This window comes from Capra hircus, chromosome 1, assembly GCF_001704415.2.
Source record: "Capra hircus breed San Clemente chromosome 1, ASM170441v1, whole genome shotgun sequence".
Taxonomy (NCBI): Eukaryota; Metazoa; Chordata; class Mammalia; order Artiodactyla; family Bovidae; genus Capra; species Capra hircus.
The window spans coordinates 57,529,565-57,538,461 of NC_030808.1; positions in this window are offsets into that span (position 1 = coordinate 57,529,565).

Sequence of the window (8,897 nt, forward strand, 5' to 3'; positions counted from 1 at the left end):
CCAGGCTTTTGGGAAAATTCATACCTAACTGTAAGCTAAAGTGATCAGTTTCTGGTTACAGTCTCAGAGGCACCTAGTCCACCTGTACCCAGAGCTCAGCCCTTGTGCTTCACGGGTCAGTTCAGCCAGAAGGCTCAGGGGATAACTTTGGGCACTTGGGATGGACATAGGGATGGGAGGTGAAGGAGTGGCTTGGGGCAGAGGAATTTAGCTGGTAATCAGGAAAGGGAGACATAGGAATGAACTCTTTTCCATAAGAAAATCTTTGTTCAGATGATCTCAAAGTTTAGTTACAGAATTTTATAAAGAAAATGTTCCTTTGTCACTTGTAAGCATTATTGCTTCTTATTGAACTGTACTATAAATGAGTACCATTGACTAAAAGGATACCAACCAAATGAATAAAAATAAAACTCTTACCTTCCTAGAAATCTCCATTATATCATATGGTGTTTAAGACCTTTCACAAATTAATGCCAATCTATCTTTCCAATCTCATTTCCTGCTACTTCTTTCTAAGACTGTCATACTCTATACCCCAGCGTTTCTGAGCCTCAGCATTATCAGCATTTTGAATGGGATAATTCTTTGTTGTAAAGAACTGTCCTGTGTAGTTCTTATTGTATTGTAAGATATTAGCAACATGTCCAGCTTCTACCCACTCAGTTCAGTTCAGTTCAGTCTCTCAGTCTTGTCCAACTCTTTGTGACCCCATGAATTGCAGCATGCCAGGCCTCCCTGTCCATCACCAACTCCCAGAGTTTACCCAAACTCATGTCCCTCGAGTCGGTGATGCCATCCAGCCATCTCATCCTCTGTCATCCCCTTCTCCTCCTGCCCCTAATCCCTCCCAGCATCAGAGTCTTTTCCAATGAATCAGCTCTTCACATGAGGTAGCCAAAGTACTGGAGTTTCAGCTTCAACATCAGTCCTTCCAATGAACACCCAGGACTGATCTCCTTTAGGATGGACTGGTTGGAGCTCCTTGCAGTCCAAGGGACTCTCAAGAGTCTTCTCCAACACCGCAGTTCAAAAGCATCAATTCTTCAGCGCTCAGCCTTCTTCACAGTCCAACTCTCACATCCATACATGACTACTGGTGAAACCATAGCCTTGACTAGATGGACCTTTGTTGGCAAAGTAATATCTCTGCTTTTTAATATGCTGTCTAGGTTGGTCATAACTTTCCTTCCTAAAAGTCCCCAATTCCCACCCTGCTGTTACCCTCCTGACGGCCAGATAATCTGGAGACATTGCCAGAGGTCCCCGGGGGACAAAATCATCTCCATCAGTCATCCTACCTGGGGCTAACTTACCCCACTCCCACTGAGAACCTGCCTTCCTATGAACACATTTTCATATACCCTCCCCACTACACACACACAACACACACACATGCACACACACACACACATACACACACACACACACACACACACACCTTTCTCCCTGTTACCTTTACCTGAAACATCCTACTTTGCCCCTTTCCACTGACAAACTCTACTCGTTTTTGAAAGCTGTAATCAAATGCTACCTTTCTGATAATTTTCCTTACAATTCATGCCAGGATAATTTCCCTTCCCTTCCCTGGCTGCCAGAGGCACTGCACACAATTTTGCTACTAGTACTAATGATGTCTACCACGTGGAGTTGCAATCATCCCCTCCTGTCAAGAGAGTGAGTTTCTTAAGAGCAAGGTCCATATGTCTACATTACCCAGCACACCGTGTGTGTGCCCCACCAAATACACACAGCACTCAAACAAGCTGAAGTCCTAAGTTACACCATTTACTCTATATTCCCTAAAGGAATACTTGGATTTTGATGCTTATCAAGCAGACTAAATTAGACTGGACCCCACTAGACTTCTGTGCTTCAGCAGATCTGGATTACTCACCATTTTCCAAACATCATGGTAATTTCTCATCTTTACACCATGGTTGAAATTGTTTTCTTCACCTGGAGGCTTCTACTCTCATTTCTTCCTATTAAAATCTTCCACAAATTCCATTTCTACTTACAACTCTAGACACATACTTACTCACATGCTTATACTATGACCTCCTCCTTCTGAAAGCATCATTGCCTTTTTCTCTTCCTTTCTAGTTCTTCTCATTCTCTGTCTCATTCCCAATGGTCTTCTCTTAAAGCTGAATTCTGCTTCTTGAAGGCAAAGACTCTATCTTCCTCTTTCTGCAGCTGCTCATCAAGGGACTTTTACATACCAGGCACTAATCAAGAATTTGTTTAATTGAATAGAAAAATCAGAAGTTATTTTAAAATACTTGGTTCATATCCTGAGACTAATATAAGTGTTTAAAGAAAGGAAGGGGATTGGGACCCATCATGGGGAAGGTTTAGAAAGATGAATTCACCTGGGTCGGGAAAGAATGGAGGTGTATTACCAGGCAACCACAGTAGTACAAGGGTAAGGTAAAGCCATTGCTTTGATAATAACAAAGATGTCAGGAGTGATTTCAGAATGATGGTGTACAGGATTTGGTACCTAACTGGAAATGAGACAAGGGAGAGAGAAAAATGGGAGTAAACAATATTCAGATCCTGGTTTTGGGTGCTGGGATGATGACAGCAACACTCACCAAAATATAAAGATTCGGAGAAAGGACAATGAGTGCAGCAGTTGAGTGTCAGTGAGCCACCCCAGTAGAAATAGAGCAGAGACAGTTAGAAAGATGAGCGTGAGGCTTAGAGAAGCAAGGGAACCCAGTGACAGGGTTTGGGAGTCAATCTTGTAGCTGAGGCCGAGGGGCAATGTGGATGACTGAGGGAAGGGGTCTGTGACAAGAGAAGAGGGGATGTTGGGGGAAAGGGGTAGGAAGAAGGCGGGGACCACAATGCCGTGGAAGAAAGAACATTAGGGTTTCAGTGCTGCGTGAGTAGGTGAGAATGAGGACTGGAGATAGGTCAGTGGATTCGTTGATCTGGTGGTCTGTTGCCTCTTGAGAGATGAGACTCAGTGGGGTAGAGGGACTGAACACCAGATTAGTAGGAGGTGAGAAGTGAAAGAGCAGTGAGAATGTAATGACTGAGATAAAAGAAACCGATTTCCTCAACAAGTGTATCAATAAGAGGAAGGCAGTTTACCACAATTGCTTGAGGGCAGAGCAAGGTTCAGAAAGGTTGTGTTTGTTTTTAGGTTGTGTGAGACTGGAATCTGTTGACAAAGGGAAGGAGCTTGAGAGCTAGAGATTTTGAAGTTATGAGAACAAAAACATAACAAACAAAATCTTGGAGGAGGTGGGATGCTATTAGAGTCTCGGAGAAGGGAGGAGAAGAGACCTCTTCTTCTGAGAGAAAGTGGGGAGGAGCGAGGAATTGCATGACTCGGCCAAAGAGGAGGGTGGAGGGGCTTCGTACTTTCTTATCCTCCATGCCTCCTCCATACCTCCATACTTTCTTATCCATCAGAGCAGGGGGTGAGTCACTCTGTGAAGCTGGACATACCTGAGGACAATCCTGAGGCACCTGTGTCAGGGAAATGACCAGAGACAAGGGAAGGGGGTGGCAAAGCAGCAGTGAGCTCTGAGGATTCCTTTCAGATGGTTGAATCTTTTCGTGGAAAACTTACCTTTCAAACCCAGCTCAAGTGTTTCCTTCTGTGGCTCACCCAGCTGGAAACTGAACTCATGGGAGTCATACTCCCCCCAACCCCCAGACCTGCAACCTTTATGAAACTATTTACCTTGTTGTATTTCAAGTTTCATTCATTTGTCTGCCCCATCAGTTCTTAAGCTTCTCAAAGGTCATTCATCTCTGTATCCCTAGTGCCCGGCAACATGGCCAGCATGCACAGTCAGTGCTCAAAAAATAATGAGTGAGTGAATGAATGAGGGGATGGTTATGTGAATGAATGATATTTCCTCCCCTGGTGGAGGCTGACTTGGGCTTCCAATATATTAACTAGAGCAAAGAGAGACCTCAGGAGAGAGATTAGAGGAAAACTGCACGTGTGGATACATGTGAAATAAAGGCAAATGAGAACAAGAATAGCCGTGAAACAAATGTGGAACTCAAGTGGTTTTCTCAAAAGCCATATGCAGTCCTGAATAGCAGGGGAAACGAGTGGGAGGATGGAGAACTGAGTGAAAAAAGTAACAGGCCCAGGAGATAATTTACAGTTGGGAATGGAATGACTTCCTAAATCGTAGAGTGTGTGGTCCAGGGAGCACAGCACTGCAGATGCAGTTACTGTAAAAAAAAAAAAAAACACTCGTGACTTTTTTTTGGCAAAAAGAAAGTCTGTTTTGAATCTGACAGTCTCTCTAGCAGCACATAACCTTGCCTTAGAAAGCAACAGCTCCATGAAACCCTCCTTCATATGGAATTCCGTTTAATGTGAATAACAGTACCTTGCAACACTGGTGATGCTGTTTACTGAATCCCAACACATGCTTACAACCTTCCTTCTGGGTGGGTGTGATTTGTCTGTTTTACACACAAGGAAGCTGAGGCAAGGAGCAACTAGATGAGGAACCCAAGGTCACACACTAGTGCATAGAGCCAAGATTAAAAACCAAGTCTTTCTTTTTGTTTTTTACTGAAGGATAGTTGATTTATAGCATTGTGTTAGTTTCTAGTAAAGACCAAGTCTTTCCAACTTCAAAGCCCATATTCTTCCCACTATGTTAAGCAGATGCTCCATCAGAAAAGGGTAGTGTAGGGTCATCCATAGAATCAAGGCCAGCTTCCTGAGCACACCATCTGGTCAGGCACACAGGGACCGGTGCTTAGAAGGATCCTATGCTTGTCTTCATGTTCTGCTCTTGCTGTCTTGAAATTCTTGCCTTGCAAGAAGCCTTGCATTTTCATTTTGCACTGAGCCCTGCAAATTACGTAGACAGCCCTATGTAGAATCATAGACTGTTTGAGCTGAAAGGGCTTTGAGAGGTCATCCATTCCCTCCACCACTCGTTTTAGAGGTGAAGAAACTGAAGCACAGAGAGGCGAACTGGCCGGCTTTCAGTCACACAGCTCATTGGTGGCAGAGGAGCAGCAGAACCCAGGTGTCCAGTGTTCTTCCTCTTTGACCACACAAACCTTCGAGAGCCTTTAAAGTTAAAGAAGGGAGGTTTCCCTCTTCCCTACAGGAGCTTATCTTTAGCCAAAATATCATTTATGGCTGAGTTGGGTCAACTCATTTCACTCCTGGGCAAATGGCCCTGGGTTTTTCATAAAACCAAACGCACACAAACCTGGACGTGATTCCGACAAAACCACAGTGTCTACACTGTGGTAAAGAAACCTTTAGCTGAGTCTCTTACCCCACACCCCTCTCACTAGCTGCAATCTCCTTTCTTATGCAGAGGCGGCTGGCTCAGCCAGGGTCAAGCTGGGTCATGGCCAGGGCAGTTAGGGGGAGGCCACATGTAAGGACAAGGCCCAAACTCCTACCAAGCTGACCCCAAGCTGAAGCATCCTGACATGGCCAGTCTCCATGCAGCGCCCAGGGTGTAGATGTGCTGTTTCTCTTAAACGGGTAGCACATTAAGCCCCAATAGCAGGACCCAGCAGAGCCACCCTTGGGCCAAGACAGAAGTGACCAAGCATGTGTAAGGGTTTATGTTCATCTCCCCTATGCCCATGTATTTGGAAGTTGCACTGAGGAAGACAGTTCTGATTTTCAGCCCAGAAAACATGTATTTGCCTCAGACACACCAGGGCACGTGGCTCTGCGCAGGGCAGAGCTGGTGCTGAGAAGCATCTGAAACGTTTTGAAGGTCATGCGCATTCCCCCAGCATGAAGGAGTACAAGTGCAGCCCATGGAGGTCATCAAGGAAACTTGATTATGTTATAAAAGAGCTTCCATGTCTTGGCTGTTGTAAATAGTGAACGTTGGGGTGCATGTATCTGTTTGAATGAGACTTCTTGCTTTTTTCTGGGTATATACCCAGGGGTAGACTTCCTGAGTCATATGGTAGTACTATTTCTGTTTCCTTAAGGAACCTCCGTACTGTTTTTCATAGCAGTTTCACCAATTTGCATTTCCAATAACAGTGTCTGCAGGGTCCCTTTTTTCCACACCCTCTCCAGCATTGTTTGTAGACTTTTTGATGATAGCCATTTTGACTAGTATGAGGTGATACCTTACTGTAGTTTTGATGTGCCTTTTTCTAATATGAATTTATTAGTGATGTTGTCTTTTCATGTGCCTGCTAGCCATCTGCTTTCCTGGAAAAATGTCTGTTTAAGTCCTCTGCCCAGTTTTTATATCGGGTTGGTTGTTCTTTGATGTTGAGTTGTATACACTGTTTGTATATCTTGGATTTTTACCCCTTGTCCATCACATCATTTGCAAAAATTTTCTTCCATTCTGTACATTGTCTCTTCATTTTGTTGGTGGTTTCATTTGCTGTGCCAAAGCTTTTAATCTTGATTAGACCTCATTCGTTTATTTTTGCTTTACTTCCTTTTGCATTAGGAGACTGAGCAAAGAAAATATTGCTATGATTTATGTCAAAGAAACTCAAACCATTTTGAGTTTATTTTTTGTATGGTGTAAGGGAATGTTCTGATTTCATTGATTTACATGTAGCTGTCCAACTTTCCCAACACCACTTCTTAAGAGACTGTCTTTTCTCCATTGTATATACTTGCCACCTTTGAAATAGATTGACCATAGGTGCATGTGTTTATTTCTGGACTCTCTAATCGGTCCCACCGAAATATGTGTCTGTTTTTGTACCAATACCTCTGTGTCTATTTTGTGCTATTTTGATTACTGTAGCTTTGTTATATAGTCTGAAGTCTGGAAGTGTTATACCCAGCTTTGGTCTTTTTTTCTCAGGATTGCTTTGGCAATTCTAGGTCTTTTGTGGTTCCATATAATTTTTAAGATTATTTGTTCTAGTTCTATAACAGTGTCATGGGTATTTTGATAGGGATTGCACTAAATTTGTTGATTGCTTTCAGTAATATGGCCATTTTAACAGTATTAATTCTCTCAATCCAAGAGCATGGGATATCTTTCCACTTCTTTGAGTCATCTTCAATTTTCTTTATTGGTGTTTTATAGTTTTCAGCATAAATGCCTTTCATCTCCTTAGCTAAGTATATTCCTAGGTGTTTTTCCAATGAAATTTTAAATGTGATTATTTCTTAATTTCTCTTTCCAATATTTCATTATTAGTGTATAGAAAGCCAACCAATTTCTGTATATTAGCTTTCTTTCCTGCTGACTTGCTGAATTCATTTCTTAGTTCCAACAGTTTTGTGTGGAGACTTTAGGGTTATTGATATAGACTATCATGTCATCTGCAGATAGTGACAGTTTTATCTCTTTCCTTGGAATTTGGATACCTTTTATTTCTTGACTGATTGCTGTGGCTAGGAATTCCAGTTCTGTGTTGAACGGAAGAAGTGAGAGTGACAATCCTTGCCTTGTTCTTGACTTAGTGGGAATGAAACCATTTACCACAGATTGGGACTTGAACCCACGTGCCTGGGACTCGAACCCAACCAAAACCCTGCTTGGGACTTGAACCCAAGTGGCTGGGACTCAAACCCACCCAAAACCCACAGTATCTGGTTTCAGGACCTAATGAAGCTCAGGTTCTTGATGTCATTGCAGAAAGAATTCAGTGAGAGAAAAAATGATAGGTAAGAAGTGGATTTATTCAGATACAGAGAGACGCACGCTCCACAGAGTACAGGCCATCAAAGGGGATGAATGCGGCAGCTGTGAAATATGGCATGGTTAGTTTTTATAGGCTGGGTAATTTCATGTGCTAGTGAGTGGGAGGACTATTCCAACTACTTTGGGGAAGGGGGCGGAGATTTCCTGGATTTGGGCACCACCCGCTCCTTGGTCTTTAACAGTGCCTCGGAACTGTCCCGGCACCTCTAGGTGTGTCATTTCACTTGCTGATTCAGGATCAAGGTCTAGTCTTGTCTGCCATCTTGGGCCCATTGGATTTTAATCAGTTTATGTTGTCCTTGGAAAGTTGTGCCCTGCCCCTTTCCCTCCTGTTACAGGAAGACTTTCAGCATTTCACCGTTTTGTTGTGTGTGGGTTTGTCATAAATTGCCTTTATTTTGTTGAGATATGTTCCCTCTGTACACACTTTGATGAGAATTTTTTACCGTGAATGGATATTAAGTTTTGCAGAAGCTTTTTCCACAGCTATTAAGGTTATAGTCTTGTTTTTATCTTTCCTTGTGTTACTGTGGTGTATCACATTGATTGATTTGCATCTGTTGAACCAACTTTGTGACCCAGGATAAATCCAGCTTGATCGTAGGGTATGATTCTTTTTATGTGTTATTGGGTTTGAATTGCTATTATTTTGTTAAGGATTTTGAATCTATATTCATCAAAGATATTGGCCTGTAATTTTCTTTTTTTCTCTTTTTATAATGTCTGTGTCTGATTTTGGTATCAGGATGATTGTGGATTGTGAAAGTCGCTCAATCGTGTCTGACTCTTTGCAACCCCATGGACTATACAGTCCACGGAATTCTCCAGGCAAGAATACTGAAGTGGGTAGCCTTTCCCTTCTCCAGGGGATTTTCTCAACCCAGGGATCAAACCCAGGTCTCCTGCATTGCTGGTGGATTTCAAGCTGAGCCACAAGGGAAGCCCATGGTTGCCACATAGAATGAATCTGGGAGTGTTCTCACCTCTTCATTTTTTGGAGTAGTTTGAAAATGGTAAATATAAGTTTTTGTGTGCTTGGTAGGATTCCCCAGTAAAGCCATCTGGTCCTGGGCTTTTGTTTGCTGAGGTTTTATTGTAATTATTATTTCTGATTCCATTCCACTTCTACTGTTAAGTCTGTTCAAATTGTCTGTTTCACTTGACTTAGTCTTTGCAGACTGTCTGTTTCTAGATATTTGCCCATTTTGTTTTGATTGTCCAAATCATTGATATGTAACTGCT